This window comes from Nannobrachium achirus (genome assembly GCF_963921795.1).
Source record: "Nannobrachium achirus genome assembly, chromosome: 7".
Classification (NCBI taxonomy): Eukaryota; Metazoa; Chordata; class Actinopteri; order Myctophiformes; family Myctophidae; genus Nannobrachium; species Nannobrachium achirus.
The window spans coordinates 3,396,616-3,410,901 of NC_137816.1; positions in this window are offsets into that span (position 1 = coordinate 3,396,616).

The window sequence follows — 14,286 nt, forward strand, 5'->3', positions numbered from 1 at the left end:
TGGGGCTGTGCGATAAAATGTCATACCTCAATACCTCCAAATCCAAATACCAAATACTTAAGCTATGATTGAATATGTCTGTGGGTTCACACTTGTTATTTTTAAATGTAGCAACAGTAAAACCAGCACATTATAGGTAAATAGTGCTCTTATTTTACATTCCACAGACCAGAAGACACAGCACACTGGCCACGTTCAGGTGTTTAGACAGATATCTCGTGTTGTGTTTATAGACATTTGTATCCCCTCTCAAATGAGCACTTGCCCTGTCGGGCAACCTGAAAGCCAACTTCACCTGCCCTGACGTTTTATTTACCATCCTCTCTATAAGGTATTTAAGGACCTGCGTAGCAAGTTTAGCAACAGGTTTTTGATGCCTATAATATCTACTGAGCGAATGAAGAAATCCTTTGTTCCTGCTGCTGTTAGATTCCTTAACGTTAACGTACATCGCTAGCTTGTCATTGATTTTGTGTATTTGTATTCGCTCTGGTGGCAAAACATGTTTCCCTTTGGGGACTAAGCAATAAACCCATACCATACCATACCATACCCCCGGCCGTCCTACCTTGACCCGGAAAAAGCTTGTTGTCTGATGTGTTTCTATTATCTGTGAAGCAAATTTTGGTTGTTGTTTGTGTTGTTATTACGTACTGTAATGGGCTGGGTATGTATGAAGGCGACTGGGTTTTTTGAAGACCATAGCCCTGAAACAGCTGGGATTCTGGGAATGTACAGTATGTATGTGGGTGACTTCATTAACGGGTGAAGACATTAGGGACATGAGGCCAGCAGCACACAGCACCTCGTGGCGTGCTCTGCTTGCCTGAGGCGTGAGGCCCTAGTTGGCACCTCGACAGAGTGCAGTTCTAGTTGCGACCGTCAGGTTGCAGTTACTATCAAAACCTCCACCGGCTGTCTGTCTGTCAGTCTGTCACGTCACACGTCACACTTTTGCCCTACTCATATCTCCACCACCGTTGCCCTGATCCAAGTCAAATTTTGCACACACACTCCTTGGCTGCCAAACCACAACCTCCGCCCACCTCATTTCTCATGTGCCCCCTTCTAGCGCCACCATGAGGCCGATTCTTGCAAAACACATTTTTGACCTTTAGAAGGCAATCGTAGGCAGGCAATCGAAGGCAATCGTAGCCAGGAGGGAATATGGGAAATGGGACAGATCCATGTTGATGACCTGACTGTAGCACACCCTGTGTACCACTTTGTGAGATTTTGGGCCAAAATCTGTAGGAGCAGTGTCCAAAAATGTGTTTTGCAAAGATCGGCCTCATGGTGGCGCTAAAAGAGGGCCATGTGAGAAGTGGAGGTTGTGATTTGCCATACAAGGAGTATGGGTTTAAAGTTTGGCATGGATAGGGCCAACGGTGGCAGAGATATGACTAGGGCAAAAGTGTGACGTGACGTGACGTGACGTGACGTGACGCGACGGACGCTACGCTACGCTACGCTACGCTACGTTACGTGACAGACTGACAGCCGGTGGAGCTTTTCATAGTAACTGCGACCTGACGGTCGCAATCACGCAATGATTGGCAAATCACAACCTCTGCCCCTGATTTCTCACATGACCCTCTTCTAGCGCCACCATCAGGCAGATTTTTGCAAAAAACATTTTTGGACACTGCTCCTACAGATTTTGCCCTAAAATCACGCAAAGCGGTACACAGTATCTCTAAAGTCATGTCATCAACATGGATCTGTCCCATTTCCCATATTCCCTCCTGATTGGCTATGATTGCCTTCTAAAGTTTGTGTATGCGACCTGATGGTCGCTTATCTCCCAATTAGGGAGTCTTACTGGTTATTATTATTACTAGAGGTTTGCGCCCGCTTCGCCCGTTTTATATCACAAGTGAAACCTGACCAATCAAGGAAATTGGCCCACTTATAGTCTGGTCAAAGTGTCATGTGAAGCTCATCAATCCACCAATCCTCAAGCTTATCGGACATGTGCCCGTTTATGCCCATCTATGCCCATCTGGCATATGCTCTGCCACGGGCATAGACGGCCCTCTCAATTCCACATATTGTGTCAGTCTAACCAGTGTGGTTGCGCAACATGAGTCACACTTGCAAATGAATTCTGTCCTTGAAACCTTCCCCCCAGAATAGGGATGCAGGGGTTCAAGTGGTTAAATGTCAAATATTACGTTATTTTCAGTCCGTTCTGACGGAAACCGGTATTTCTCTGTGACATTGCCTACTGCAAGATTCAAAAAATGAACAGTGTAATTCAGGGATGCCGTGGATGAAAACCTTTCTTTACAGCTGTGCACTGTGTTGATTTGTTGATATATAAGACATTTAAAACAAATTTGAAACAAAAAAGTCAAACACGTTAAGAAAGCCCTGGTGTAGACTTTGAGAAATGTTAGAGCATATTCCAGGGGTCTTCAACAGGGGGTCCGGGACCCCTAGGGGGTCCTCAGAGTTACTACAAGGGGGTCCTACAAATCTTTGTGTGATTTGGATGATCTTTTTTCTCCTTTTTAATATTAACCACATGAACCCTAGTGTCCATATTGGGAGACCTTTAGCCAAAAATAGCCTATTTTCGGCTTTGAGCTTTGGTGTAGAGGGGGAAAAGATCAGACTAAGTATATGTGAGGGGGTGGAAGACAGCGTTATTCTTTTTTTCGTTAAAATGTATTTCTTTGGAAACTCTTGTGTTTTATTATTATTTCTGTTAAGTGAATGCTATTTTATATGTTTCCCTTATTATACATTTATTTATTTGCTTGTGTTTAATAACGTTATTTCTCCCTACATGAAACTCCCCTTCTGATATATGTGTGTGTGAAGAGCCTGATAGGTTAACCAGCGGCCGCTACTCGGCCAATGAGAAGAGACTGACGTCATGCCCGGCCAATGAGAGGCTAGTGTCGGGCAGGGGGCGGCCTTTATAAGTGGGACTCTGTCACTCTGTTACTGAACGTGAAAGGAGGAGGACGTGTGTGTGAGGCAGGTGAACAGGCAGACGTGACCAGTGTTATGAGGGACTGAGGACAGACACAGGAGGGCATGAGCAGTGAGTCCTACCTAGAACTATTGATGATGAACTTGAGTGAGCTCCACAGTGCAACGCAGTGAGTCAGACAACATGGTGGCCCAGCAAAACCGGTGAAGTTCCCGCGGACCATCTATCCTGACCAGGCGAGCCGAGACGAGCCGCTCTATCCGAGCTGACTAGAGGGGTCGCAGTGGTGACAGTGGTGTCGTGCGCAATACCCGCACAGGCAGCCATTGGCTGCCTCCGTGTGAGTAGAGAATCTGTGCACCATTTGTCTCTTCAAGCCACTGACCTGAGTTATGCCAATAAGTTAAAGTATACAAGGATACTGGCCTATTTTCCTTGTTCGCAGATACGAAGGCCTGAGACGTAGATGTTACTGAAGAGTTGCTGTGTCCCTCTACACGTCTTCTACTCACCCTGCTTATTATCATAATTACTATTATTATTATACCTGCCTGCGCCTATTAGTATTATATATATAACACACGTCCTATTTGAGCTAATGATTTGCAATATTCATATTATTATATATACGCCTTAAATTGCTAAGTGGCGAATATTGCACCCGCACTTTAATTGTGCGGTGGGAATTGATAAAGGGAGGAAATTACCCGGGTTGTGATCTTATTGTTGGTTGTTTTTAGGTTTTTTAGTTAGAAGCGCTATTTAGGAGTGTTAGGGTTTTATTTGTGTTTTGAATGGTTTTATGGTGTATAGAAGCCCCTGTATTTTAGATAATAAAGAACTTGTTATACCTTTGGAAATACTGTGTCCGGCTCCTTCTCTCCTGGGTTTATATTGCTCTGAACACCTGGAAAACGTACCTGTGTGTCTTAACCCTTAAGTTCTGTTCAGATTCACTACACCTTCGTTCTGTTCGGGTCATTTTGACCCGGTGGATATTTGGTTTAAAAAAAACAACACTAATATAAATTTTAACTTAACAAATCATCATGATACATTGACTTTGACTCAATACCAAACAATTCATATGATATATTTGGTAAATGTTTGCATTTCTGCTTTGCTATATCACATTAAACACTGAAAGAGCTAGGCGTTTTTACTGATTTAGCTGAAATCCATGTAAAAAAACTACTTCATTTAATACTGGGCAATATTGCTCATGCTTATAGGAAGGGGGGGAGGGTTCGGAATGGGGCTTCGGAAGGGAGGTGTTAGAAGTGGGGGTGACTGTGTGTCTGTGTTTTGGCATAATACTGTGTATTTCTGTGCTTCCGGGTCAAAATGACCCGAACAGCACTTAAGGTTAAAAAAATATGAGGGGGGTGTAGCATGGGTGTAGTGCAAAAATATTTTTTTTACATGTTCATCTCAGAAGAATCTTTAAGGCCAGTGAGTTTCAGGTGGAAACATTTTTAACTTCTACCTTTTTTTTCCAAATGAAAATGTAAAACGGGTCAAAATGACCCGAACAGCACTTAAGGGTTAAAAGGGTTATTATTATATATCTCCTTTTCCTCTTTTATAGAGGTGGCGTTGTCGGAAGTCTTATAATTATATATGGAAATGCTAATGATAATACTGAAATAATACACTTGAATCAAAAGGTGTGTACTATAATTATTTATTTGCAAATCAAAGAAAATAAGGTGTTGACAAAGAGTACCAGTTTATTCTGGTTGTTAATGTGAGTCTGGCCACTCTTACATTTGACGTGGGTCGGCAGGATCGGGTACAGAGCAATATAAAGGAGAGATTGAACAATTGTGTGTGATTTAAACTTGTGGTTCGTAATGATGATGATGCCGGTTTACCCAGGCGCCCCCTGGCTGCCAACGTTTAAAGGTACGGAGGGCGAAACGAAATATAGAGAATGGAGGGTACAGATTAGAGGGCTATTGAGCACCCAAGATGTCACAGAGGTAAAGAAAGTTGCTATCTTACTACAAACCTTAACTGATGAGGCTAGACGGCAGGTCAATGTATTGGATGACGGAGATCGAGACACAGTAGAAAAACTGTTTGCTTATTTAGACAGTGTGTATAAAGAAACGGTCCCTGTCTCAAAAGTACGCTCACAATTTTATAGTTGTACACAGCGCTCAGGGGAAAGTGTTAATGCGTTCATTCTAAGATTGAGAGAACTGTTTTGTGGGTTGCGACGATACGATGCCGCTACAGCCCCCTCCGATGCCGTTCTCCGAGATCAGTTTCTCCAGGGGTTAGCTGAGGGCCCGCTTGGCCAAGCCCTGCGCATATATGCTCGACGTCATCCCGACGAAGACTTCGCCGCACTACGACAGGAGGCCTTGACCTTGGACGTGGAACATGGAGGTACGCCAGCTACTGAAATTGTTTGTCATGCTATTAACCCAGTAACTGTCCCTGTGCCATCACAGACCTCTGCTTGGAGAGAGGAACTGAAGCGAGAAATAATGGAGGATGTCAAAACACAGATGAAGGGGTTTACGAAGGAATTGATGAACGAAATGAGACCGCTCATGCAAGCCGCCGCTCCAGCTGTGCGCCCCGCGCCGCCGCCACCACAGCCAGCCTACGTGCCACCGCCGCGCCGTTATGCACCACCACAGAGAAATGAATGGGACAGGGAAGGCAGGCCCATCTGTCGACAGTGTAACCAGCCGGGCCATATAGCTAGATGGTGTGCGAACGGCCAGCCGCCGTTAAACTGAGTTGTCCTGTCGCCGCGGTCCAGTCGACAGGAGGTGAATCATCTGTGCTACGAACCAGGGCCAATGATGTGTTTATTGGGCAATGTCCCACGGTTAATGTGCTAATGGGGAGCGTTCGATTACAAGGGCTGCTTGATACGGGGTCACAAGTCACTTTAATGCAACAGAGTTTATTTACTGAACACTTTTCCCAAACTGATTTAGGGACGGGGCCGCTCGTTTTTAAGTTACGGGCAGCAAACGGGCTGGATATACCCTACACTAATTATGCGGTATTTGATCTAGAATTGGAGGGAGTACGAATCCCGGGGAGGGGGGTCGTCATTGTTAAAGATGAACACTGTACGCAACCGCTCATTATTGGCATGAATGTAATAAGTGCATGCTGGCGTACTCTGTTCAAATGGCCTGGGAGGGTTGCTTTTCCCCCGCGCCAAGCAAATTCTCTATGGAGAGATGCGTTTGCTGCCTGCCAGCGCATTGAAACGGTGACGAATGATGATGGCTCCTTGGGCTATGTGTGGCCTGGTCGCCGTCAGAAGATACGAGTACCTGCTCAAAGTGAAGTGGTTGTATGGGGACGCACGCGCCGGGGCCCGCAAGGGACTGACTACGAGGCGTTGGTGGAGGCCTTGACGGACAGGCACCAGCTGGGGGTGGCGCGCGCCTTGGTCACTGTGCGGGGAGGGCGGGTTCCTATTCGCCTCTGTAATCCCTTTCCCTATAGTGTCACCGTGGGACGGTACCAGAAGCTGGGGAAATTGTATCCGGTCCAGGATGCTGATGTCCGGGGGGACCGGGACCTGAGTCTGTCCATGTCTGCGGATGGCCTGGTGGAGGTCGCCCTGGTGAGTGCCACGGAGGACGGACCCGTGCGCACTCTGTCCCAGGAGCTCCAGGGGCTCACCGATCGAATTGATCTACCCCAGGGGGAACAAGAGGAACTGCAGGCTATGCTGACGAAGTGGGAGAAGGTGTTTGCTGTACATGACGAGGATTTTGGACAGACGGAGGCAGTACAACACCAGATCCATACCGCTGACGCTGCGCCTATACGTGAGCGACACCGGCCGCTGCCGCCCGCCATGTATAAAGAGATGAAGATCTTGCTAAGTGACATGATGGACAAGGGAGTGATCACTGAGAGCTGTAGCCCGTGGGCCGCGCCGATCGTTCTGGTGAAGAAAAAAGATGGCAGCTGGAGGTTCTGTGTCGACTACCGTAAGCTGAATGCAGTAACGCACAAGGACGCGTTTCCCCTGCCGCGCATCGAAGAGACGTTGACGAGCTTGACTAAGGCCCAGTGGTTCTCGACTCTTGACTTAGCCAGTGGATATTGGCAGGTGAGCATGGATCCACGGGATCAAGAAAAAACTGCCTTTACGACCCCTTTGGGGTTATTTGAGTTTAAACGAATGCCCTTTGGGCTGTGTAATGCGCCAGCCACATTTCAGAGACTTATGCAACACTGTTTAAGTGGCCAAGTGGCCGAGTCTTTATTAGTTTATTTAGATGATATTATTATATACTCCCCTGATTTCTCTTCTCATCTACAGCACCTGGATCGCGTGTTCCAGCGGTTATGGAAACACGGGCTTAAACTGCGCCTGGACAAATGTAAGCTGCTACAACGTGAGGTGAAGTTTCTGGGCCACGTCGTGGACCGAGAAGGAGTGCGGCCGGACCCAGACAAATTGGTGGCAGTCCGGGGGTGGGCCACTCCAACGACGGTACGGGAGGTTCGTGCGTTCTTGGGCCTCGCAGGTTATTACCGCCGGTTTGTGGAGGGCTTTGCTGCCATTGCACGGCCACTAAATAACCTGTTAATTGGGATCTCCGTTGATAATAAGTCCTCACAGCAGCTGATTAGGTGGACCACTGAATGTCAAAATTCATTTAATGCGTTAAAGAGTGCCCTCACTCAAGCTCCTGTACTGGCGTATGCGGACTATGATCAACCTTTTGTGGTTTATACAGATGCGAGTAACCAAGGCCTGGGCGCTGTGTTGGCTCAAATGCAAGATGGGAGAGAACGAGTTATTGCTTATGCAAGCCGCAGTTTGCACCCCACTGAACAAAATGATGCTAATTATAGTTCCTTTAAACTAGAATTATTGGCTCTTAAATGGGCTGTCACGGAAAAGTTTAAGGATTATTTGGCTGGAGCTCATTTCACGATTTTCACAGACAATAACCCGGTGGCGCATCTCCAGACAGCTCGACTAGGAGCCATAGAGCAGCGTTGGGCGGCGCAACTGGCGTCGTTCACGTTCGATATCAAGTACCGCCCAGGAAAAAATAATGCTAACGCTGATGCCTTGTCCAGGTTCCCCGTACAGCCTACGACAGTTGCGGCGGTGGAGCTGACGCCTGCAGCCACGAACAGCCTTGGTGAGTGGCAGAGCGCGCAGAGACAGGACAAGGATATCCAAATGGTGATGCGGTGCGTAGAGAGGGGCACGCACCCCACCTTGACGGAGAAGAGGAATTGGACGAGAGGGGCGGTCCAGTTATTACGGCAGTGGACGAGGCTGCGCGTGGAAGGGGGGGTATTGTATCGTCATGTGACTGACCCTTATACCCAAGAAGAATACTTACAGATTGTTTGTCCCAATTCCAGGCAGGAGGAGACGTGGAGAGAGATGCATGTGGCCGCTGCGCACGCTGGTGTGGATAGGACTCTAGCACAGCTCCGCAGACGATTCTATTGGCACGGCATGGAGGGGGAGGCACGTCGCTATCATCAGGGGTGCGTTAATTGTGGCTTACAGAAAACTAGGATGGAGCCTAGGGCTCCTTTACAGCCGTTTGAAGTTTCCTACCCTCTAGAAGTGGTGGCGATTGATTTTCTCACGTTGGGGCGACCAGCAGACCCCTGTCAGAATATCCTTGTAGCAACTGATTTATTCACTAAATATAGTTGGGCTATTCCGACACGTGATCAAATTGCTCAGACCACTGTCCGTGCGCTATGGACCCATGTAATCCAGCCTTTCGGTTGTCCAGCTCGTTTTCACTCGGACAGGGGGGCCAACTTCGAGTCCGCCCTTATGCAACAATTATGTAATAATTATGGTATTACCAAGAGCCGTACGACGCCCTATTATCCGGCCGGAAATGGTGGCGCGGAACGATTTAATCAAACGTTACTTAATCTGTTGCGTTCTTTGGATGCTGACAAGCACGGCCGATGGCCTGAGCATCTCCCCGAACTGGTTCACGCTTATAATAACACTCCCCACAGTGCCACTGGCTATGCCCCAACGTTTCTGATGTTTGGTCGCCATCTGCGACGCCCCGTAGATGTAGAGCTAGGAGTGCAAGCTCAGCAAAATAGGCTTACTGTAGGAGACTGGGTCCATGATCACAGACGGAAACTAAATGACGCTTATCGTACTGCAGGGCATAGGATGGGAGGTATGGCCGAGCAGAGAAAGCGCATGTATGACAAACGGGCGGGTATCCCACCGTTGGTACCGGGTGAGCGAGTGTGGGTGAGGAATCGGAACAGACAAGGCCAAGGGAAGCTGGCTTCATGGTGGGACCCCGAGCCGTTTGTAGTAGTGGGCACGGTAGGAGATGCGGGGGTGGTGTATAGGATTCGGCCAGAGAAGGGAGGGCGGGATCGAACGGTGCACCGAAACGCTTTGAAAGTCTGTATAGCGCCTCGGGAGCTGGGTGGAAGCGTTGAGCCGGTGTCTCAACCACCAGCGACTGGACCAGTCTGGAGGCAGTGTTATGGGTTCTTCCCCACGGCTCTGCGCCGTTCGGGGAGAGTAAATTTGGGACAGCCACCACAGCGGTATAGTCCGGGTTAAGCTATAGCTGCAGGGACTGCCAGCGATTTAAGTAGGGGGGAGTGTGAGGGGGTGGAAGACAGCGTTATTCTTTTTTTCGTTAAAATGTATTTCTTTGGAAACTCTTGTGTTTTATTATTATTTCTGTTAAGTGAATGCTATTTTATATGTTTCCCTTATTATACATTTATTTATTTGCTTGTGTTTAATAACGTTATTTCTCCCTACATGAAACTCCCCTTCTGATATATGTGTGTGTGAAGAGCCTGATAGGTTAACCAGCGGCCGCTACTCGGCCAATGAGAAGAGACTGACGTCATGCCCGGCCAATGAGAGGCTAGTGTCGGGCAGGGGGCGGCCTTTATAAGTGGGACTCTGTCACTCTGTTACTGAACGTGAAAGGAGGAGGACGTGTGTGTGAGGCAGGTGAACAGGCAGAGGTGACCAGTGTTATGAGGGACTGAGGACAGACACAGGAGGGCATGAGCAGTGAGTCCTACCTAGAACTATTGATGATGAACTTGAGTGAGCTCCACAGTGCAACGCAGTGAGTCAGACAACATGGTGGCCCAGCAAAACCGGTGAAGTTCCCGCGGACCATCTATCCTGACCAGGCGAGCCGAGACGAGCCGCTCTATCCGAGCTGACTAGAGGGGTCGCAGTGGTGACAGTGGTGTCGTGCGCAATACCCGCACAGGCAGCCATTGGCTGCCTCCGTGTGAGTAGAGAATCTGTGCACCATTTGTCTCTTCAAGCCACTGACCTGAGTTATGCCAATAAGTTAAAGTATACAAGGATACTGGCCTATTTTCCTTGTTCGCAGATACGAAGGCCTGAGACGTAGATGTTACTGAAGAGTTGCTGTGTCCCTCTACACGTCTTCTACTCACCCTGCTTATTATCATAATTACTATTATTATTATACCTGCCTGCGCCTATTAGTATTATATATATAACACACGTCCTATTTGAGCTAATGATTTGCAATATTCATATTATTATATATACGCCTTAAATTGCTAAGTGGCGAATATTGCACCCGCACTTTAATTGTGCGGTGGGAATTGATAAAGGGAGGAAATTACCCGGGTTGTGATCTTATTGTTGGTTGTTTTTAGGTTTTTTAGTTAGAAGCGCTATTTAGGAGTGTTAGGGTTTTATTTGTGTTTTGAATGGTTTTATGGCGTATAGAAGCCCCTGTATTTTAGATAATAAAGAACTTGTTATACCTTTGGAAATACTGTGTCCGGCTCCTTCTCTCCTGGGTTTATATTGCTCTGAACACCTGGAAAACGTACCTGTGTGTCTTAAAAGGGTTATTATTATATATCTCCTTTTCCTCTTTTATAGAGGTGGCGTTGTCGGAAGTCTTATAATTATATATGGAAATGCTAATGATAATACTGAAATAATACACTTGAATCAAAAGGTGTGTACTATAATTATTTATTTGCAAATCCAAGAAAATAAGGTGTTGACAAAGAGTACCAGTTTATTCTGGTTGTTAATGTGAGTCTGGCCACTCTTACATATAGAGTGAAAGGTCAAGTTTTAGAAGTATTGACAGTGGTTAAATATCTGAAAACACAAATTGACATGAATCCAAAATACACTGATGATTGTGCTGTCAAACGATGAAACTATATGGCATCTATTAACAGGTTGTGGGGGCCCCTGCTTCATCTCTCTCTGAACTAAGGGGTCCTTGGCCTGAAAACGTTGAAGAGCCCTGGCATATGCCATTCATGCAGAAGGTTGGGATAGCGATCAGCAAGGGCTTGCGGTCGCAGCGGGTTCCTAACGCCAAATCAAATGGCTTCAGGTCTCTGAGCCAAGTCTCCTGAGGAGGCGTGTCCCAGACCTCTCCTGGACAGGTGTCACCGGACGTAAAAAACAACAACAGACAGAGCCATATGAATGTTTTTGGAGCATTAAAAATCAAGAAACCCGTTAAGACAAATACATGTGACGGCAGACTGCTTATTTTAATTGACAACAATGCAGTGGAGATTGTGCATACTGTATTACCACCCGATACACGTGTTATCTTTCTATTGAATGGCCTCCTTTTCAAAATTGTCATACCTTAGACATCAGCCAGTAGCCAGCTACTGGACTACCAGTATTCCTCAGTAGTCCGTTTTCACCCACTGATTTGGGTGATACAATACATAGGACGGTTGTATTTGGCGCATGCGCAATGGAACGAGACGAGATGACCAAGAGACGAGACCAAAAATATATAAAAAGTGATTTGTCTGAATTGTCTCAGATCCGATTTCAAAATGTAACTTGTGTTAACTGTTGGTCATAGTTAAGAAAATGTGAAGGGATATAACTTGAGGAAAAGCATTTATCCGACAGCAATAGATTACCCAGCATGCACCGCGCATATGCTGGCCAATCGAGTAGCTGGATTGATGTTGACATTTTTATAACATGTCCTACAATTGTGTTTGATAAAACCCTCATGTGGAAAAAATAACGCGATTTTATACTTTTAAATGGTGTACAATACAAGAGCCAAAGTTATATTTTGAGTGGATAAAGTAAGCAAAACGATAATATTTTATTTACTATTTTGAAGACTGACGTCACAGGGCTAGCATCACGTGGAAGCGATCACCAATAGTGACGATCTTCACAATGTACACAGAAGGGAGAGTATTTTTTGCAGGTCTTTCAGTCCGAGTGTATACAAACAGCATCTTAGTCACGAGCCCCGGGCTGCCTTAACCCAGTTGCTTTTTTGATACACTCAGACTGAACCACCCGGGACCAACCAGGAGGCTAAAACAAAGGCTCGTGGATTGTTGTTTAACTCGTTTCACAAGAGAAAAGAAGCGTCGCTTTCGTGGATATCTTCATATAGCGACTCCATTCAGGTAAGAGACAATAGGCATCATCTAGAATGACTCAATGGGGGTTTATTGTTAAAATGTTAGGCTGTTCTACAGTAGGTCTGTAATGTTTTTTCTTTACCTTGCAACACATGCTAACTCTCATGCTAACTGAAAGCTATTAAAGCTAACAACAACAACAGCTCCCTCCCTCAGCCAGGGACCCCTTCTTAGCTGAGAGAGAGATGAAGCAGGGACCCCTTAGCTGAGAGAGAGATGAAGCAGGGACCCCTTAGTTGAGAGAGAGATGAAGCAGGGACCCCTTAGCTGAGAGAGAGATGAAGCAGGGACCCCTTAGCTGAGAGAGAGAGATGAAGCAGGGACCCCTTAGCTGAGAGAGATGAAGCAGGGACCCCTTAGCTGAGAGAGATGAAGCAGGGACCCCTTAGCTGAGAGAGAGATGAAGCAGGGACCCCTTAGCTGAGAGAGAGATGAAGCAGGGACCCCTTAGCTGAGAGAGAGATGAAGCAGGGACCCCTTAGCTGAGAGAGATGAAGCAGGGACCCCTTAGCTGAGAGAGAGATGAAGCAGGGACCCCTTAGCTGAGAGAGATGAAGCAGGGACCCCTTAGCTGAGAGAGAGATGAAGCAGGGACCCCTTAGCTGAGAGAGATGAAGCAGGGACCCCTTAGCTGAGAGAGAGATGAAGCAGGGACCCCTTAGCTGAGAGAGAGATGAAGCAGTGACCCCTTAGCTGAGAGAGATGAAGCAGGGACCCCTTAGCTGAGAGAGAGATGAAGCAGGGACCCCTTAGCTGAGAGAGATGAAGCAGGGACCCCTTAGCTGAGAGAGATGAAGCAGGGACCCCCTTAGCTGAGAGAGAGATGAAGCAGGGACCCCTTAGCTGAGAGAGAGATGAAGCAGGGACCCCTTAGCTGAGAGAGATGAAGCAGGGACCCCTTAGCTGAGAGAGATAAAGCAGGGACCCCTTAGCTGAGAGAGAGATGAAGCAGGGACCCCTTAGCTGAGAGAGAGATGAAGCAGGGACCCCTTAGCTGAGAGAGATGAAGCAGGGACCCCTTAGCTGAGAGAGAGATGAAGCAGGGACCCCTTAGCTGAGAGAGAGATGAAGCAGGGACCCCTTAGCTGAGAGAGAGATGAAGCAGGGACCCCTTAGCTGAGAGAGAGATGAAGCAGGGACCCCTTAGCTGAGAGAGAGATGAAGCAGGGACCCCTTAGCTGAGAAAGATGAAGCAGGGACCCCTTAGCTGAGAGAGAGATGAAGCAGGGACCCCTTAGCTGAGAGAGATGAAGCAGGGACCCCTTAGCTGAGAGAGAGATGAAGCAGGGACCCCTTAGCTGAGAGAGATGAAGCAGGGACCCCTTAGCTGAGAGAGAGATGAAGCAGGGACCCCTTAGCTGAGAGAGAGATGAAGCAGTGACCCCTTAGCTGAGAGAGATGAAGCAGGGACCCCTTAGCTGAGAGAGAGATGAAGCAGGGACCCCTTAGCTGAGAGAGATGAAGCAGGGACCCCTTAGCTGAGAGAGATGAAGCAGGGACCCCTTCGCTGAGAGAGAGATGAAGCAGGGACCCCCTTAGCTGAGAGAGAGATGAAGCAGGGACCCCTTAGCTGAGAGAGAGATGAAGCAGGGACCCCTTAGCTGAGAGAGATGAAGCAGGGACCCCTTAGCTGAGAGAGATAAAGCAGGGACCCCTTAGCTGAGAGAGAGATGAAGCAGGGACCCCTTAGCTGAGAGAGAGATGAAGCAGGGACCCCTTAGCTGAGAGAGAGATGAAGCAGGGACCCCTTAGCTGAGAGAGATGAAGCAGGGACCCCTTAGCTGAGAGAGAGATGAAGCAGGGACCCCTTAGCTGAGGGAGAGATGAAGCAGGGACCCCTTAGCTGAGAGAGAGATGAAGCAGGGACCCCTTAGCTGAGAGAGAGATGAAGCAGG